This window comes from Aulonocara sp. 'chitande type north' Nkhata Bay, linkage group LG6 (genome assembly GCF_057382095.1).
Source record: "Aulonocara sp. 'chitande type north' Nkhata Bay isolate Kocher_YH1m ecotype deep benthic linkage group LG6, A_spYH_male_GT1.1, whole genome shotgun sequence".
Classification (NCBI taxonomy): domain Eukaryota; kingdom Metazoa; phylum Chordata; class Actinopteri; order Cichliformes; family Cichlidae; genus Aulonocara; species Aulonocara sp. 'chitande type north' Nkhata Bay.
Window position 1 is genome coordinate 40,625,500 of NC_141349.1, and position 20,659 is coordinate 40,646,158.

At 39.7% G+C, this 20,659-nt stretch overlaps 1 protein-coding gene across 3 annotated transcripts in view; it reads left to right on the forward strand.

Annotated features, from left to right (window-relative positions):
• LOC147328528 (endonuclease V-like) overlaps window positions 1-20,659 on the forward strand; it is a 70,570-nt gene that overhangs the window by 49,108 nt on the left and 803 nt on the right. Inside the window, exon 9 of one of the 3 annotated variants that reach the window (XM_086296964.1) lies at window positions 16,462-16,546. The exons of the other annotated variants lie outside the window; for them this stretch is intronic. The gene's annotated coding sequence lies outside the window, so the exon portion shown is untranslated. Of the gene's footprint in view, window positions 1-16,461; window positions 16,547-20,659 lie in introns of those variants that run through there. 3 annotated transcript variants of the gene reach the window in all.

A 20,659-nucleotide genomic window follows, 5' to 3' on the forward strand; every position in this document is an offset into this window, starting at 1 on the left:
GCAAGGGTGTGATTTGTTGACGAGATGAGCAGTGAATCAGCTATGTTGGTATTTGATTTCAAAGTCAAATGTCACACACATGCATGCAAGCGTCATCTACTCTACGTTCATGAATTTATGAAAGACAGCTTGTCACAGTCAAGTCAAATTTATCTGAATAGCATTATTTAGACACAGGGTAATGCAGAGGGCTAGAAAGAGGAATGCAAAGAGACAGTTACAATGTATAAACAATATATCTGTGCATGTTGTTAAGTAAAGCATGCACAGGCAGTGATGACAGAAATGTAACAACAACAATATACAATATACTGTGTGTAACCACAGAAAAACACCCATTAGAAATTAATATAAGGTTAAGAGGAGGTTGCAGACATGGTTTATTGATAAGTCTAATAAAGATTTAGTTTTAGCTGATCTCAGGGAGCTTGTTCCACAGGTGAGGACCATCAAATCTAGAGGCTGCTTCACTTTCTTTTGTTCTAATTCTGGCAACACACAGAGGGTCTGTTCCTGCTGACCTGAGAGTTCAGGATGTTTCGTAAGGCAAAAGAAGATTTGAAATGTAGCTCGGCCCTTTTAGTGATTTGTAAACTAGTAGAAATATTTTTAAATCTATCCTTTGGGACACAGAAAAGCTTGAGAATAGGAGTAATGTGCTTGATCGTTTTAGCGTTTGTTAAACTACAGAAAATGTAGCTATGTGGCAGTAGGGCTGATTGTTATAGGTGCACTGTATGCATGTTATGTTATGTCAGTTCTCTTCACTGACAGGATGTAACAGATGGATACTTCATCTTTTCTCCCCCTTCTTATCTTGGATTCAGTGTCAAGGCTCAGCAGCTAAAACCTGACGTTTAATGTCACACCTGCACCTCTGCCCATCCTGTCTCTTTATCTTTCTACTAGAGCTGGGCGATATATCGAGTTTTTAAAACATATCGATATATTTTTATACGAGATATAAGATGTGACAATATCCTTTATATCGATATAGTCTATGTTACGTTATAATTATAGTTGTGGAGCCGCAAGTTTGCCTCTCTTTCGTCCACTTTTGTCTCTACGCAACGTTACTCCGCCTCGCCTTCACTGAAGACAACTCCCCCTCCTCCCCCATCGCTTCACATGCAGGCAGCGACAAGACGGACACGGCAAATCTCCGTTAACGAGTTACTGCGCATCGCCCCATGCGTGGGGCTGGACGGCGTCAACGTGCTAACGAGCTAAACATGCTAACGAGCTAACAGCGCTAACGAGGTAACAGCGCTAACCCTAAAATCCTTTCATTCTCTCAAAAGTTGATAGCGCGCCTTATGTATGAATTCTGGTTGTGCTTGATGGCCGCGAACTGATTTTATGTGGTACACGGCGCTCAGCAATCTGTCAAAAATGTTTGAGTACGACTTTGGTAAGCTACGGAGCTGCACCGCTTGATAGATTGTCGGCGCATTACGGCTACCGAGGAGCTTCGCGGAGTGATACGTACTTTGCATCAACGTAATATTACCGTATTGTGTGTGTATAAGGACCATAAATGGCACCTGTAAGAGACGTGGTTATGAAGCGGATTTCAAACTCCAGGCTATCAGTCACACAGTAAAACTTGGGAACAGAGCAGCTGTGAAATCTGTCTGTCTTTGTTATTACGCTCAGCGTCTTTTAGTTTACATTTTGACTGCACAATTGTGAGCTCTTTGTTTAGCACAAAAACAACCTTGTTTTCTTTTATTTATGGAGCATTATTATTTAATGAATGCTCATAATTTAATTTTGAGTAATTTTTCATGTACATCTGTGCTGTATGTTAATAAAAGTGCCTGTGTGACATCTGGGACACAGCTTTGACTAAGAACTCTCTTTTTGTTCTTACTTTATGGCTTAAAAAAAATATCGAGATATATATCTTATATCGCCATCCAGCTAAAAAATATCGAGATATGAATTTTGGGTCATATCGCCCAGCCCTACTTTCTACTGTACATTTCTTTTTTCTTTCTAACTTTTTCCTCTTCTGCCTTTCAATCTTATTTTTTTCTTTCTCCCTCCTTTTTTCTCCACATCCAATTTTGTCCACCGTTCAGATGACTTTTTTCCCTATTATCTTTGCCTTCCTCTTCTTCATTTCTCCAGCTTCAGTCGTCTCTATAACTCTGCCTCCTGTCCATCAGCTGATTGTGTCTTATTTTAAGTGTAATGAGATAATTTTGACTAGAAATAAGACAAATATACTTGGTAAGAGTTTGAGTTTTTGCAGTGTATACACAGCTGTCAGGAAAGGCAGTGAATCATATCACACTGTGCACTGGCCCAATCAGAATTCAGTATGAAGGAGCATCTCTTCAAAGCGATTGTCAGCTATTGGCAAGCAGCTGCTGTAGAGCAGAAACCATAGAGACAGATGGACAGCAAATGGAAGGACTGTAACTGAACTTCTTGCTGTTCACTGATTCTCTTTGACTGATTAGTCAAGAAGCTGCACATGTGGTAGGGACAGTTCAGCCAAATGAGTCAGGCTAGGTATGGAGATGTAGTGTAAGTTATTGAATCCTGAGCAGAATTTAAACACACTGTCAGCTTTTATTAGCCGTCACAATAGTGCTCTGTTCCTGTTCGCTCTTCCACTGGCTGAAAAGGAGAGAATATTCCTTTTTTTGTAAATAATTTCTTTTTGGAAAGGAGCCAGTGGGCTTCAGCAGGCAAGCTGTTGATGTTAACACTGCCAAAAGCAGTCTGTGGTCTCTGCTGCTAACAATGCCTTTACATGTTGCTAATAGCAGTAGACCAACATAACACCTATTGTACTATTACTAATACTACTGTTGAGCTGATTTCAGGATAATCTCATTAGGATCCATTGTTTTCAAAGGAGTGCCGACAGTGTTTCATTATCGACTGCAAATGCTAGATAAACAAAAACCGAGCGAGAGCACAGAGAAAGAAAAAGCACCAGAGAATAATTTGTAACAAAATCACTTTTGTGTTACTAAATTCAAAGCATGAAAAACATTAGTTACAAAAAGTACAAATGCTAAAAGAGATCAGATGGTGACATTAACTACTTTTTTCACATGGTTGTGACTGACATGAGGCACATTTGATAAAGAAATGCCACAATTTAAACAGTCCAAAAAGATTCAGTGTTTCAGTTTGGGCATCAAGTTAAATGTGTTCTGCACAGGCTGTGTTTCTCTCACACTCTGAGCTCCGTCTTTGCTGCTTTTCACCGGCACATTTCTGTGGATCCTTGTGCATTGCCTCCACCACTGCATCAGTATTCCAGCATTGGCTGAAATTCGAATTGCATCATCTGCATGCTCATTTATATCTATATTTATATCTTACTGCCTTGGCCAGTGCATCCTTATTTATCCCGTAGGTGCAGCCTCCTTTTTATCGCCCCACGTGAAAACGTCTTCATTAAAAACTTATTTCTGTATAGCATAATCCAATTAATGATAACCGTAAACTTATATATGAGAAGTTTAATCTGCAACATTATGTTTTATGCACAGCTGATGCATTTGCAGTGTGCAAAGTCTGCTCCTCTAAGTTTCTGTCATAAATATTTGGAAAAAGTGTCAGCTCCTAATGTGCTGTTGATGTCATTTTGAATCATGAAGGCATGAGTTCTTACAAACTCAGCCTCTGATCTTGACTTGTGGCCTGTCACCACACCGCAGATGTCAGCCATAAATTTTGGTGTTTCTACATTTTTTCTTCCCCCCTCCATAAGTCGGTCAGCGTTGTGCGTAGGTAGCAAGCATCTCCTGGGGACCGGCTCAGTGCCAGGTGTCCCATTCTCTGTCACACTGCCATGTCCTTATCAGTCAGGTTACTGCTAACGTCACAGTGTTGAGCTGAGGCCTGAAAGTGCATCATCTCACATACTCCAAGTTCTATATTATCACGGGATACCTGTCAATCATCCTCTCCTCTCTTTCATCTGGATACTTCATGGGTGTGACCAGTAAATACTTTTTTAATTGACTTCTTCTTAACGGAAACTAGTTCAGACTAGTGAGAGTAAGACTATTCCAATGATTTTATAAATATGAGATAAAAAAATGAAAACTCTTGCACTCTTTTCAGCAGCCAGAAAAGAGTGCAATGCTGGAGAAGAGGTGCTGCCCCAAGACGAGGAATTTATCAGGATGTTGTTCATGATTGGGGGAGAGTACACTTTACCAAATCTCTGTAATAAAGAGACAGCTGACACTCCAAAGGGTTCAAGTTCTAAGCCTTGGAGGCAGAGAGAAGAGCTCAGAGAAGAGCTGCTCCTCCACATTGACAGGAGTCAGCTGAGGGGGTCTAGGCTTCCGGGACAGACCCAGGACATGCTGGGGAGATTATGGGCTAGGTGTATTGGCTTAAAAAAAGTACTGTAATTATTTACAAAGAGAAAAATGTGACAGGATCGCATGTAAAATGTAGGAACTCTGGGATTTTGTTTCTCAAGATGCAAAATATAGTGAAGAGAGAATTTAAATCAAGCGCACAACCTGAGTTACAAACATTTGTGAGGTGTGAGGGAGGTGGGGGATGCCAGATCGGGGGGCTCCCTTCCAGCTCTCCTCTCTGCTCTCTCCTATCTTGTCCCTTTTGTCTTACTTCTCTCTATCACCTTTTCTATCCCTTTGAAGAAGTGAGGCTCCATAAATGTTAAAGAGGTAAGTATTACTTCTCAGTTGCAGTGAAAATTAACTGTAGAAACTAAACAGAAGAAAGAAAAAGAGAAATAACAATTTAACATAAACCAGTGACACTCCGGGGCCTGATCAACCCTGGCAGGGCCTCCTTAGATGAGGGTGTCTAGTGATAATGGCCAAAACACCCGATGAATCCAAGGCCCACTACTGACGATGTGTCCCAAATTTTAATATGATAATGTAGATCAGATCTCTAATCCCTAAACCTAACCACGAAAGAAAAAATTGGCAGATTAGGTTGGGTAAAAGACTGAAAGTTGAGGTACACAATGATGTGTCCCCCTGGTAAAGTTCTTGGCTGGAAGCAGTGCTTAATCAATGGAAAAAACACAAACTTTGTCCAAAAACCTCTCATGTTTAACTGTTTTCCACTTTTTCTTTGGTCATTTTAGCCTTTTTGGCCAGGGTGAAGGGAGTATCTGCCATCAAACAAGAAGACAGCCGCATGTAGCTATGATGATGTTTGCTAGTTCACCTTACATGCATTAATTTAATAACGTGGTTAGCCTACTCAATGTAAATTACACACGAACAACATTAAGCTCCTCACGCAGAGAAGAACGGCTGCTGCTGCCATCATCACCCGTCATCATTTCTGCTACACTGGCAGGGCTAGGGGCCAGGACTCTATTCTTCGGGTTCTTGGGGGATGTTGCTAACTCCCGGTCCGATAACAGGCAACCCACCTGCAGTAGATGTGCTCGGTGTGAGGTCTCGCAGCAAGCTATCAAATACGATGCATTTCTCGGCTTTTAACAAAATGCTATACGTCGCCAGGTGTTTCATCAGATTCGAGGGGTTACCTCCTTTGCACAGCATCACCTTAAAGCACTTGTTGCAGGCTGCTGAGTTTGCATCTTTTGCTGTGAAGTACAGCCAGACTTTTGACCGTTTCGCTTTGGACATTTTTAATCTGCTCTAAAGAACGTACGTACCTGGGCCCGCCTACTACACTTGCAAAGGTAAAATGATTGGCTAGAATCCAAAGTGTACGACATCTCAGGGGAAAAAAAGCACCGAAATAAAGCACCGAAATGTGCGCTGCTTTTCGGTCTGGTTACTACCGTTTATGTCAGAACCGGTGCCATACCGGTACCCCTCCCTAGTCAGGGATTGTAACATCTAGTCCTTTTACTGAATCAGAATGTGATACGCATGTCTTATTTTTTGCACTTGATATTGAAATGAACTGACTGCACCTGTGTTTGTAAAGAATACAACTGTAAATCACCTGTAAAACTAATCACACCTGTCAGCACTATTTTGGAGATTACCCACAATCCCCAGATCTGGCCCTATGACTCTTGGCTGGCTTGGGAACCACTGAGCCTAAGAATGTGAGGCTGACTATAGATACAAGAGGTCTGAGCAGTTAAAGGTGAAAACCGATGAAGCTGTAAAAAATCTTGACTTTTCTTAAAGTGAAAGAACCTAAAGTAAAAGGCTGAACCTTGATGTTTTTATTTTTAAAGGTTTTAAATAGAATATATGTCTCCACACATGAATCATGTATCTGCACATAAACTCTTTTACAGTGCACATTGATCTCATTCAAACTTCAGATGAAAATCGACCTTGCTGCACTTCGATTGCACAATCTCAGCTTTCATAGTGACGGATTCATAGGCAGCAGTGCTTAATACCTACACACACTTTCTGTAATTCACTTTCCTGAGAGACTTGCCCATCAGTGACACGTGAATGTGGTCATACTGCCACTCCCCCAAAAAAACAAAACAAAACATAGGATAGTGTAGGGAAAGAGCTCAAGGTAGGCGCTGTCTTGCGGTAAATGACAGCTTTTGTAGTTATTTATTACACTTTTGTGAAGCTGTTTGAATTTTAATTGAATGTGAGCATGAGATTTACATATTCTTGTGATGTTTTCTAAATGTGTAAACACTGAAATGGCACAAAGACGGAGCGATCAACAAACTGAACAGCTCCACATTCATATATGTCCTCTGGACTGGGATATTAATATGTATACTTACATAATGTGCTTAAATGAATAAAGATACATGAGATAAAATAGTCAAGAATCATATCCAAGGTCATGTATACTGCTTAAGGGACACCTCAGGATTCATTAAAACAACACAGATACAAAACTTTAGTTCTGTCATAAATTACTCATAAAAGTGAAAATACATTTTCACCATACAGAAAGCATATTTTGGTATGGTCCAGTCATGGATAAGTTTTGGGACAGTAACACTTTTTTGGGTAATCTTGTCTTGGATGGATTGAATCAAAACAATCAGAATGTAAATGAGGTGCAGACTGAGCTTTAATTTAAGACCTTTAACAACAACACTGCACAACTGTGTAGGAATTACTGCCATTATTATGCAAAGCAAGAAAGTTCCAGTATAAGACACGTGCAGTCTGCAGTAAATTGCATGCTATGAATCTTAGTAAATCACTTCGTATGATTCATTTGAATGCTCTCTTCCCCTAAACCTGTGTACACATTTCAGGCACAAAACTGACACTGTGTCCATGTAATGCATCCAGCACTTAACACACTCATGTTGTTCATGGTTTGTAAAGTCATTATGGTACAGATGTAACTGGGCCATAAATTACATATTGTTATAATTACACAAAATGGGTTCTAGACCCCAAACCGTTCCTTTTATACCTGACTTTTCGGACTGCCAAGCCTGTAGTTATGTTCATTATCAGTTAGAGCCCCTCCTCATCCTTTTCCTCTTCTTCTGTGGTGCACCCCTATAAGTTCCGGAGTACCCCTTTGGCTTCTCCCCATATCTACCATTCCCCTGTGGGAGAGGTTGGTGTCATTTCTTTTCCAACACTGTATAACACACATATACTGTATATTTAGCCACCCTGATGTTTCTGATTGTGTGTTTTTAGTGCAGTTATTGTCATCAGTATGCCTGTCTTTGCTAGATGCTATAAATGTATAGTACTTGTGCGCCAAATATGTGTTCTAGGCACCGTCAATGCTAGTATGAATGGATAATTCTTGCTAGCTTGGAAGTTGTTGGGTTGAGCTAACCCTCTTCCTGACTTGGTTGTAGAAGCTGGAGCGAGTTAATTACTTGGAGGTCTTTCTTTCTTTTTACCTTTCATCGTCAGACACAACACAGAAACACACTGGTTACGCAGACAAAACAAATAGGAAATAAATTCCTCAGTTAAAAAAGCAGTTTAGTTATTTATTGTCTGTCGCTGGACTTTTGTGAAGTATTTGTGGTATCAAACTGCTCAGTTCTGTTTTTCCTAGCAGAATGTTCACTTGGAAAGGTCAGTGAAAGGTTTAACAAGAAAAGGCCAAACAAAGTAAAAACTGTCAGAATAGATGCAAAGCAAAACACTGGAAGTGGGGCTTTTTTTATGTCATGATGGTGGGTCAACATCGCTCATTTTTATTGCCTTTAGAGCCCTTTGTGAACTCAACCACCCAAACACTCCAGATACCCACACAGGTGACGTGGGTTAAGTGTCTGATGCCATTATGCATTAGTGATTAGGGCTCAAGGTGAAGATCTTATGTGTGAGTCTAGCTTCTCTCTCTGATGTACAGCAAGCAAATGTCTGGTTCGCTAATTTAACGTTATGATTGTCCCATGCAGCTGAAAATAATCATAGTAAAATACGACAAGAGGAAAAAAGCAGTAATTCAACTCTCAGTGTAGCAACAATACAAATTGACTATTTCATTAATGTATGAGACATATGGGAGCACATGCATCAATAATTTTGGTTTCTTGGTACTTTTGTAAAGTAATAGTTTGAAAGTGTGCTCGTGGTATGAAATAAATAATAAATAGGAAACTACAGCCAGCAGCTCATTAAAGAAATACTTATTTTATATTTTTGTTTCATTAATCAAAAAATACACAGAATATTAAGAAATGCATGAAGTAACCATATCCACCAAGAAGTTTATACTTTGCGTACTGTACGCAGATTTTATAGAAGTACTGTTAATGTTAGTAATTGAGCCTTAGAGGTACCACTCTGTTTGTAGCTTCTCCCCAATCACAGCTGGGACGGCATCAGCCTCTTTGGATGGATATTTCTGTGGCATGTCCACAGGAAGGAAGGATGTCTGTGTTGTTGATACGAGAAAACACATTATGACAGCAAAACATAGCATAATCTAAGATAATTATTGCTCCTATATCAACTGAAAGTACAATATGTATATCAGCCGTAAAAGGTGACCTAAAGCTGTTTGGAAAATTAGAGGTCTTTACACAAAACAGTGACCTCATATGCATCAGTGAAAACAGCTCAGCACCTCCACAGGCTGTATCTGTAAGGCCCTTGGCCTCTGTCTGCACCCCACATGCAAAGACCATAAAGGGCAGCCTTCGCATGGTACATCAGAGCCCCCTTCTTTCTGTCTCTCTCTCTCTCTCTCTCTCTCTCTCTCTCTCTCTCTCTCTCACACACTCACACACACACACACACACACACACACACACACACACACAAACACTGTGACCCCATCCACCACGATTCATCTCCCTGGCACGGTGAAGTGTAAAGGAGATTATTACCGGTGAAGGGCTGAAGATCTACTGCTCTCCTGCCTGCCTTGCAGAGGAAATGGGAAAATATTGCTAATGTTTACAGCTGTGTGGTTGTGTGTGTGTGTGGGTGGAGGAAATCTTGTGTACGCTAGTAATGCCTAAAGCCTGACCAGCATGGCAAAGAAGCTCGGAGGCTTGTTTACCATCTACAAATGTGCTGACTTCAGAGAGTTTTATGTGCAAATGTTTCTACACACGCGGATGCATTTTCAGAACTGTGTGCGTGTGCGTGTGTGTGTGAGACCATGGGTTATCAAATGTAAATGTATTGTTGTACATTAAAAAACACCCAGAGACCAGCTGTTGTTGACTGCTGTACAGTATGTTTCATAAGCAGTGCTTCTCTTCTTCCTCCTCTTTCTTTTTTAATCTATATGGCATTTTCATCTTGGTGTGCAGTGAAAGGGAAGCTGACTAATGTTCCACAATAAATCAATGCCCATTTGTTCATGTTATGTAAATTAAAGGTCAGTGTCATTACTTCCTTATGAACACATATAAAAGATGTAACCACCATCATCCTGTTTGTTTCTGGACTCCACAGTTTGAAGTCTCAATGTCAGCATTTGGCTCCTGTTATGTTGAGTTTTTGGTGCTAGAAGTGACCGTACTTGGATGAAAGGGTGAGGTACTAAGTCATCAGCTAACCCGAGTAAACATAATTAGCAAGCTGCATCTATAAACTATATGGGTGCAATGCACAGACACACATATCTGCTAATCACTGTTACTTGGTTACCAATTAAGTAGCAGACTAATTACTCAGTAAAGCTGAAGAAACAAACTTCTTGGACAGTTGGTGTCTCACAATATGCCATAATGTTTAATAGATATTTACAGATTCTCAAAGGCATCAACAATACAAACATGAGTTTTTAGTTCCAGTTGAGTTTCTCAAATTAGTAAAAAGGAGACAAACAGCAACTGGCTGCAGCTCCTTGTGTCAGGACACCTGTGTGTCCATGCAGCCATACCTCTATCTCCAGTATCCAGATGGATGTTATATAAATATTCACCCACCATAAAGCTGTTAAGAAGGAAGAATTATGCATAGAGACCAAAATCATTTTTGTACTATGCAGCAAACATGTTTATTTTTTACTGTAAGATTGGACCTGTGGAGTTTGGCTTGCTTTTGGAGCCAGCCTCAAGTGGATATCACGCAACTACATTCAGTTCAAAAATCTCTATGACTTAATAATGTCTTATACTTGTTCTTTAACGTTTACTTAATGTTGCTGTTATTTGCAGTTTTTGCATGCACGTTGTACAAAGAAGGATGTGCAGAGGCCCGATTCCTTTTTTTAACCTCTTTCTGACAGTCAGATCAATACTGTGCAGTTTGAAATTGTTTTCAACTACAGAAATAAATATTACACCCCCCTCATAATCAGCAAATAACAAAGGAGTATGATTTATCAGATTTGTGACAGGTACTCACAATGCGTTACATGTCAGCTGAAATAGCTGCTCTGTGAGGCAGGCAAAGCATGTGCATCTTATTTAATAGCAAAGCTAGCATACTGGTGTTTAGCAGGTATAACTATCACAAAATGTCACAGCCTTTAGATATGCATTATCTGGCAAAGATACCGTGCCACCGTGGTTAGCACTGTTGCCGCACAGCAAGAAGGTCCTGAGTTCAATTCCACCATCAGGCCGGGGTCTTTCTGTGTGGAGTTTGCATGTTCTCCCCGTGTTTGCGTGGGTTCCCTCCGGGTACTCCGGCTTCCTCCCACCGTCCAAAGACATGCAGCTTGTGGGGATAGGTTAATTGGATAATCCAAATTGCCACTAGGTGTGAATGTGCGAGTGAATGTGAGTGCGAATGGTTGTCTGTCCCTGTGTGTTGGCCCTGCGACAGATTGGCGACCTGTCCAGGGTGTACCCCGCCTCTCGCCCTAAGACAGCTGGGATAGGCTCCAGCACCCCCCGCGACCCTGAAAAGGATAAGCGGAAGCGAATGGATGGATGGATGGATGGATGGATATCTGGCAAAGCTGATAGCAATGTCAACTTGCAACTTTGTAGAATGGGTTGTTAATGGGTTTTAACTGTTGTTACTTAGGTTATGAAATAGGCATGCAGTTTGTGTTTAAATATGCTGACTGGAAAAAATGTTCTATAAAAACAAAAGTAGACATGTTTAAAGTGAAAGAAAACCAGCCACAGACTTGTGCAGCAGGGTTTTCTAATGGCAACAGAGACATTTTGGCTCCGTTGCCATTAGTTTTCACTGGCACGCACTAAGAGATCCTGTCTCATTTCCTCTGATCTGCTCTCATTCTCTGTCCACTCTTGTGTGTCTGACATACAATTAGACTGTGGTTGAGCAGTGAAACCAGATCTGACTCAGGCGGATCACTAAACACACGGGTCAGACCGGTTAGCAGAGATGGCACCTGGCTGCTAATGTCAAAGGTCAACCTTTTTATCTCTTTCCTTCCTTCTGTAAGATCAAAAAACCACTTAGTGAAAGATAGCTCTAAAGTTCAGCTGAAACACTCCTGTACAGGTTTAACACTGCCCTTTGATATTGAATCAACTAGGAGATTTTACTCCAAGTATATAAAAAAAAATATTGAAAAAGAGAACAAAATGAATAAATAGGTTGGTTTTAATTGAAGATAACTTCAACATCAGCAACACTGTATACTATACTTTAAATCCTAAAAGCCATAAACAGTCAAAAAAGATGTTACAAACTGACACATGGTCTTGTGCAAGTTTCAGATTAGCTGTTTTTTTTTTTTTTTTTGAAGAATTTTCATAAAATCTTTTAACCTGATTTGCTTGAAGCAGAGGTGTCAAACTCATTTCACATGGTTCTGTAGTTCAGTCCAGTTTTTTTGTTGTTGTTTTGTTTTAAACTGTAAAGCAGAAGTTATGGAGGTTTTATTAGAGACATGCTTTTTGTAATTTGGCATGATTTGTGAACGTTGAAATTTCTTCAGTACTGAATAGCAGAAATTAGGCTTTCTTGCCAGAGGTCCTTTTTTGGCAGGTTCAGTGAATTTTGGTCAGAGCTAGACGAAACCTGTGGTTTTAGAAACTGCTTTCAGCACCTGAGGGCATGTCTGTGCCGTCAGGTGAACGGGTGGGTCCGTGCTTTGTGTTTACATCTTTTTGAGGAATCTGTCTTTAATCGTTTGCTTCTTTAGCTGTTTGGTGGTTGTTGAAATCGTTTTGTGAGCTTTCAGCTGAGATCCTGACGTCTCTATGGATACCACACATGTCTATATTTAAATAACAGATCAGGCGCTACATCACGTTAAACCAGATGTTCTCCCTCTCGCCCCCGGTAGCGGGGGCATTGGGGTTCAACAGGTTAATTGTTTATTGCTTAATTACTTTGTGTAGTATGAATGGCCATAACTGAGGTTTTTATCAGAACGAAAAGCTGTAAAACTTGTGAAAGTACAGTTAAAAGTCCAAAATTTCTGCTTGCGCTTGTTTGTGGTGAGCTACATGCACACATTTCTGCATCTCTGCCATTCAAAGACACTTTTATTTAGTTTATAGGAAATAATATTCAATGCTGAGCTGTAACTTTAATCTTTTTCAAGGAAGGAATTTTTAAAATTTAGTTTTGTTTTCATAAAATGGACTTAATAGTAAGAGGGAAAACACACATGAGATTTAAGGCCTACATTAGTATGAACGTTTTTGTCCTCCCCAATGGAAAATGGCTGAAAATAGAAACAGGTATTACTTTATCCAGCTCCTAATTTTATAAATGCTTTCCTCCGCTTTGCAGTCTCCACTATCATTAAAATGCAGCCGGATGCTGCTCATTTAACATTTGTGCTCCTTTTGTTGCTTTTTTCTGACATGCTTGCATTTAAATCCAGCTGCCCCGTCTCTCTGTGTACCTGGCCTATACAACTACACTTGCTGTCTTGGAACATCTTCCTTCTTTCACATAATCATCCCAGTCTGCCTTTGCATGTGATTGGCTGCATGGTGTGCCCATCAAAATAAAGTCCCACCACTGCCTGCATGGATTCTCAGCAGGGCTGAAGATTCAGCTCCCACATACTGACAGGCCATTAATAACTGACATATGAAATTATCCCAGCTGGATGTGGCCCACAAGCCGTACGTTTGACACCCTTGGCTTAAAGCTTTAGGATGCTGAAGGATATGAGTGCCTTGAGACCTTAGAGGCTGAAAGTGGGTCTGATATGTTGTTTAGCGCCATTAAGGGTCTTGGACACTGGGAGAGCTTTAATTGATTTGAATACAGAAAACTGAAACAAGCAGAGAGCAGATTTCTGTGGTCAATAAATGCTTTTTAGTTCAAAAAGAGAGAAATGGAGTAAAGAACTTTGTGTAAAATGCACTGTAAATCACATTAGGGCTAAGAAGCTTCTGATATTTCTTTATTATCAAATTAGAAATGTCATTATGAAAGTGCAGCTTACCATCTATAACAAGCCCTGCACAGTCTCTAAAGAGAGTCTATGGAATTTTATCATTAGGGACACGGAAATGAACAATTTTATGTCATCAGCAAATATATATAACTTTGTGTAGCCAAGGGTTATGAGATATAAATACATTGTAGATGGGTTGATTATTATACTGACTTGTTATCTGAACCTTGTTATCTCTGAATATAATAACAGTTAGTTTTTTGTTTAAACAATGCTCAGAGTGTCGACTGACAATGATTCTGGTAACATGGTAACAGCAAATGTCGAGCGCCTGAAAGTCTCATTTTAAAAAAAGAAATTGGGTTTTTTTGTATATATTTATTTGTTAGGTTGAACAAAAGTGGTCCCAATCCAGATCCCTGTGGGATCCCACTTAAAATGACACTGCATTATTAGAATAACAGTGACCATGTTTGATCATTAAATTGAGTCAAACCAGTATTTGAAAGAACTTTTTCCTGCTTGTCATTGGCACTTGTGATTGATTTCAACTCTTCCTGAAAAATCAGGCCTAGCAGCTTTGTTTACTCAGAGTTTCTATATTATTTCAAAAGTTACCTGTAGCTACAATATCAATAATTTGGGACTCAGTAGATTTCCTCTTCCTTCATCCTTCAAAGAACCTCAGGGTTTCCCTTTTGAAAAATGGTACAATATTGGTTGACACAGCTCATGGGGTGTCTGACAGCACAGCAAGGAGGACTTAAGCAAAGAAACCCAAGGCTATTGGCTGAACCTGAACACAGCCAGACACCTGCATGCAGACAGCACAGGAGTAAAATAAAAGTACTACCTTCATGTTTTCTGTTTGTAAATGCATCAAGTCTGGGTGTATTTAAAACAATTAAAGTGGCCCCTACTCATAATTAGTGGTGCATCGCTACAGTATCCTCTCATGTGTTATCATGTCTTACATCTATTTAGAAAAGATCCATAACAGCCTATTAGAGTAATGCTCTCCAACACTAATTATCTGAGCCATCAGCCATCAAAGTTCTACTTTGTCAGTTCCAACACTCATTAAGTGTCTTTAATTAACAATCACCTTTTAATAGACAACACATGCAATGTCAAAATGTGTTGCTGCAAGCATGTGTTTAAAAAAGATTGAGGCCACACTCAACAGCGAGGATCTTTTTACTTTAATTAGTGTCTATAATAGGAAAGGCCTGATGGGACAGTAGAGAAATACAAGACGAAATGGGAATAGGTCACCTTGCTCTTTTCAACTATTCTATGTCAGTCTGACATTGTCTGTTTTTATTTTTACATTTTTATAGGTAAAAGCCACACGTGAAAAGCAAAACAAAACATGTTGTTCCTCAAACTGTGAGAGACAGAGCCAGTGCTTTGAGGCATGTGAAAAATCCAGGTGAATTCAAATTAATCTTCTGATTTATGAAGGGAAATTAAACTAAGTTAAGATGGAGTTGCAGATGTTATCAAGCTGTTCATTTTTTTTTAAAAATCAGCTTGGATTTTTTTTTATTGTTAATCATTCATACAGATTTTGGGGTTGTGGAGCTTAATGGAGATGTGATAAACAGTTTGAAAAACAGACAGAAAAAATAACAATAAGAAAGCAGAAAATGACGCCTTTTCCTGTGATACAGATCAGTCACGCTGTCCTGAAAGTGCAAATGGAAACTGCAAACAGTAATCCATCTCATTACTTATTAATAAGCTTTTGAAAGCAATTAAACTCTTTGTCAAAGCCCATCAAATCTTTGTCTCAAATCTTGTGCTGTTTTCTACAATATTGAAAACAAACTTTACTGAGCTGTCAGTGTTTAGGTTAGGAAGCTGAAGTTATATTTGTCTGTGTCAGGCTTCCTGGGTCGTTCACACAGTGTTTTCAGTTTTGGACCTTTTGCCATTGTTTAGTGACCCCATACCTGCTTCCTGTTTTATTGTGTTAGTCTCTTGTCAGTGTGCATTATGTTTAATTTTACTTCCTCTGTCCCATTGATTAGATTCAGTTGTTTGCAGTCCTCTTCATTATCAAGTTATTTAAGCACTCAGTTTCTCTCAGTTCCTTGTCTCGTTATCGTCAACTCCTCTCCTGTTTCCCGTCATTCAGTCATTTATGTTTAGCCTCTCAGTTTAGTCAATAAAGTCGGGCACTTTTTCAGCAGTCCTGCATTTGGGTCCTCTCCTTCCATTCAGCACACACCAGTACGTGACAGACTAACAGTGGCCTGTCAGCATAGGTAATCACTACTGTTAAATTGGATGACTTTCTACTAGATACTGTTTCACTGCTCGAAAGGTGTTCAAGCACAGTGGCCATAATGCACCAAACCCGTCATCTCCAGAGCACTTAAGGTTAGCTGTGGTGTAAAGATGTAAAATAATTATAGAACAAGCAATTTTATAATCAAAGTGTTTTTATTGAGTTTTCGTAGAACAAGCAATTTTATATTCTCATAACTATTTGTGTTAACCTCTTTAAAATATCATTGACGCAATTTCCTCAAGCCAAACCAGTCGTGTCATACGGCTGCGTCTCCCTGACTCTAGTCTGCTACGGTTTCTGTCCTGTTAGGAGGAAGTTTCTCCTTCCCACTGTCACTAGGTGCTTGCTCATAATTATTGTAGATCTTTACCCTACAATATAAAGTGCCGTGAGATGACTGTTGTTGTAATTTGGTGCTATTCAGTTCAATTTTATGTACACAGCGCCAAATCACAGCGCAGTTGAGTTATGCCAGGAAGTCAAGTATTCTGATATGAGGCTTTGTTTTTCAGAGGAGCCACAGTATCCAGAGTCGTATGCAGCGAAGATGTAAAAGTAGAAGTTCTCAGGAAGCAAGAAGCAAGGCATTAGTGAGGAAATAAAGATGACTGATGGCACAGAGAGACTGATTTTTTATTCATACCAAAATCTTATTAATTTCCCCCAAATTATATGATCATGATGTTTAATTCCTTGTATGGACCTGCAACTGTGTGTCTGTGTTTGGGGGGGAGTGAGTCCTGAATATGCTGCTGTGTATAAAAGGAGTAAGAGTAATCGATTATATGTCAGGCACCTTGAAAATACAACACAAAAGTCAGCTTTTATTGACTCGTCCAGAATAAAACATTGTAAATGGAGGGATTTGCTATATGATGATATGAAAGGTACTAGCAGAAATGATTTTACTGGCTGAAAAAAATTGGGGTTGTGCTTTTTTTTTTTTGAATAAAAAATCTATATACTTATAATTTGAAACATAACAAAATGGACTGTACAATTTTGGAGTTTTGGCTTGAAACTGTTACCCAGTTTTGCTCGTCTACAGGGCTTTGTGATGGTCACAAGATGGAAAACTATGAATATATTCATTAACACAGTTATTCAGTCAGCCAATTAGAGAAGCTCACCTGCAGCTCATTACATGCAAAACTATCCCAGAGGGATCCACAGGTACCTAAAACTCATAATACAGAAATGGGTATGTCTAATATCTGGCAGCTTGTATTTGTTGCCCATCTGCCTTCCGTGTGGTATCTCTTGATAGGTACACTATCTTTGTTACTGACAGAAATTATGGACAAGTTGCACTACACTGGAAATATCATTTAATCCTGCCATTGAAAGTAGGATTGCATGGAAAAAGTGCCAGTAATAAAGTAAATTAAAGGCTTCTGCTAGAAAAGGTGGTAACCCTGTCCACTTAGCAGCTCAGAGGGAGTGAGGATGGAGCAGTTTAATGTCGATGTGTTTAATGTGTGACCACATCACAATTAACATTCATATACAGTAAAAATGATCTAAGCCACCCTAGTCCATAATCAGTAGGCATAAGTAGATGGATATCCTCTAAACAGGTTAAGTTGTAAAACATTTGATTACTAAAGCAGGCTAAAAATGGCTCAGCTGTGACAGACCAGTTTTCAGTGAACTGGAATATTTTTGTCTATAAAGCTACAATTTAAAATAAGAGAGAAAAAGAATCTCTTCTATTTGATGTTGTGCTATTCTCCCAGGACAGACTCAAGGGTGCTATGTTAATTTAACAGAGCTCCACCTACAGAGGTAATTTTCCAGGAAGCAATATGACCACCAACAGAACTAATAATACCTCTACATAATTACCAGCCATGACATAATGTGTCCATGTCTAATAGCTAATATATCCGGTAGTATATTAACACCACTTCCAGTGGGGGCCGTCACTCACTGATGCAGACACAGCGTGGGCTCATCTTCTTTCCTCCAACTGAGACCCTGGTTCAGCCTCGTGTAATGACCAGATTGCCATTACCACTCCATTACGATGCCCTTTTATTACCCATTCAGCACCTTGACCAGCACGGTAGTCACCTGTAACGCGATGACAGTTCTCCATCTCCTTCTCCATCTGGCTCTCGCTTTTGTCTCTGTGTTGCTCTCCTTCCAGTTAACTTGCTGATGCTGATTGACTCTGTAATGCACTGGAAATATCCTGGGTGGCCATTGGGAGCAAATTGCTTTGTGTAGTGTTGCTATAGGGCCCAAACTAACTGGACTCGAGTTGCAAGCTAGGCCTCTGCAGTGAGGGGGAAAAATAATGACACAGGCTGCTAATGGGCCTCGTTGTTAGGTTCCAGTTTTTGCTGCTGCAGCACAGAGCTGTGGTAGGATGCTATAATGTGAGCAGTAATATATGATGAATCCCCCTGGCGGAAAACTGCCCTTTAAGTAAAATCACTTCTCCACCATCAGGATACTTTCCCGGGAAGTGAATGGGGTCCGTATTGATCAGAGGAACATTACTTTGGTTGAAAATTCTTGTTGTGACATAGCTAAGTTATGGTTAGTATGGTTTCTATACGGGTTTAGTTTGAAGTTGTTCTGTTATTTTCTTCCCATGCCTTCTGTATTACTCTCTCTGTCATAAGGTTTACTGATGCCTTTCATGAGAGCCTTTGTCTTCTTGTGGTTGCTTCCTGTTTTACTTTAAGGCAGGGGTCCCTAACTCCAGGCCTCGAGGGCCGGTGTCCTGCAGTTTTTAGATGTGTCTGTGATTCAGCTGATTCAAATGGCTAAATTACCTCCTCAACATGTCTTGCAGTTCTTCAGAGACCTGGTAACTAATCATTTGATCCAGGTGTGTTGACCCAGGGTGAGATCTAAAACCTGCAGGACACCGGCCCTCGAGGCCTGGAGTTGGGGACCCCTGCTTTAAGGGTTTTCTCACTTGTTTTGGTTTTACTTCCTAATTTTGTTCCTCTCTGTTTGCTCCACAATCATTTATTTTAGCTTTTAACATTGTGTGTGTGTGTGCGTGTGTGTGTGTGTGTGTGTGTGTATGTGTGTGTGTGTGTGTGTGTATGTGTGTGTGCGTGTGCGTGTGTGTGTGTGTGTGTGTGTGTGTGTAGACTTGACTTTCACTTTGTCAGATCATCTGTTTTCCCTCCCATGAGTATTTAGTATTTATTTATTTATTGTCATTGTCAAGAACAATCTCTTCTACCTCATCTCTTAATTGCCCCTTGGGGATAAATAAAGTCTGTCTGATTCTGATTCTGGAAATAGAGTCCAGTTCCTTGTACGTGTTGTCACAAACCTGGGTCTGTTGACCCAGCATTTTGAGTTTTAGTTTATTTTGATGTTTAATTTCTTTTCTAAGGTTTTCTGAGTTCATTTCTACCAGGACTAGGTCTTCAACCCCTGTGTTAAGTCTCCCTTGCCCTTCATGTGTTTCATGTCTGCGTGTCTTGTGTTGTCAAGTTCTTGTTGTCATGTCTGCGTCTCATTATGTTTCCTGTTTTATTTTGGAGAGGTCTTGTGTTCCTATGTTCAATGTGTTTAATTTTACTCTCCCCCTGTGATGTTGTTATGTTCATTCATGTGTTTCCACTTCTCCTGCTCACCTCATGTGTGCATTTAGTCTGTCAAACATTAAAGGTTTTTTCATGTTTTAATCTTAGTTCACCCAGTTTAGGTTATTGTTTAGTTTCATCTTTGCCTTTTGTTTTGTACATTTTTTGTCAGCCTTAATAAATGGCTTGTTTTTGTCACGCTCAAGTTTTGTTTTGTCTCTTTGCGTGTTGCTCATGGGTCTGCCTCCTCACTCCACACAGTCAGCTTTGCAGCCAGACTGTGACATGTGTACACAGATTTGGTCAGTAAAGCTGATTCTGGTTCTGATACCAGTTTACCAGTTTGTGTTTTTCACTTTTCTTTCCATTGTTTGTTGGACTTTAGTTTATCAACTTTTCAATAACATTCACTTTTACTTCAGTTTCAGATGTTTTTGTCTTTGTTGGTCCACCTTCAGTCCAAATCTTGACTAAATGTAAAAAAAAAAAGAAAAAAAAGAAAACCCAAATCACTCCAAATGTATCTGCAATTATAAGTTTATTGTAAGACAATGGTGGCAAAATATTATTGAGGAGCAGATTCACTCTAGAAATTAAAAACAATCATCCATCTCCATGTTTCCTGTCTTCCTGTTTACGTGCCCGTCTAATAAAGGTAAAATAGAGAAGCTTTTAAAAAAGTGATGACCGTTGTGGATGATTCATAAATCAAACTGTTCACACAGCTGGGCGTCTCAGTATGAGCACTCTACAACTTAATTAAAAACAACCATGTGATACATTTACTCAACAGTTGACTTTTTCTGAAGACACCAGAGCGCTTCTGTTTGCATATGTTAATATCATTATATTATCATCATCTACTAGCTTACAGTCCAGGGATGCACCAATTAAGAATTTCAGGGCTGATACTGTTTACAGTTTGTTTCAATGATGTTAACTCGTTTCTTTCTTTTGTTCTCCACACTTGGTGCCAAAGAAGAACCTTTCATTATGAATAATTAAATAACATTCACTACATTGCCAAAAGTATTCAGTCACACATCCAAATCACTGACTCGTGAAAAAAATTATGAAAGTGAATTGCAGATGCGAGAACCACAAACTAACACCAGCCACTGTAATATGTTCAAAAAGGTGAATCTCAACCGTCAAT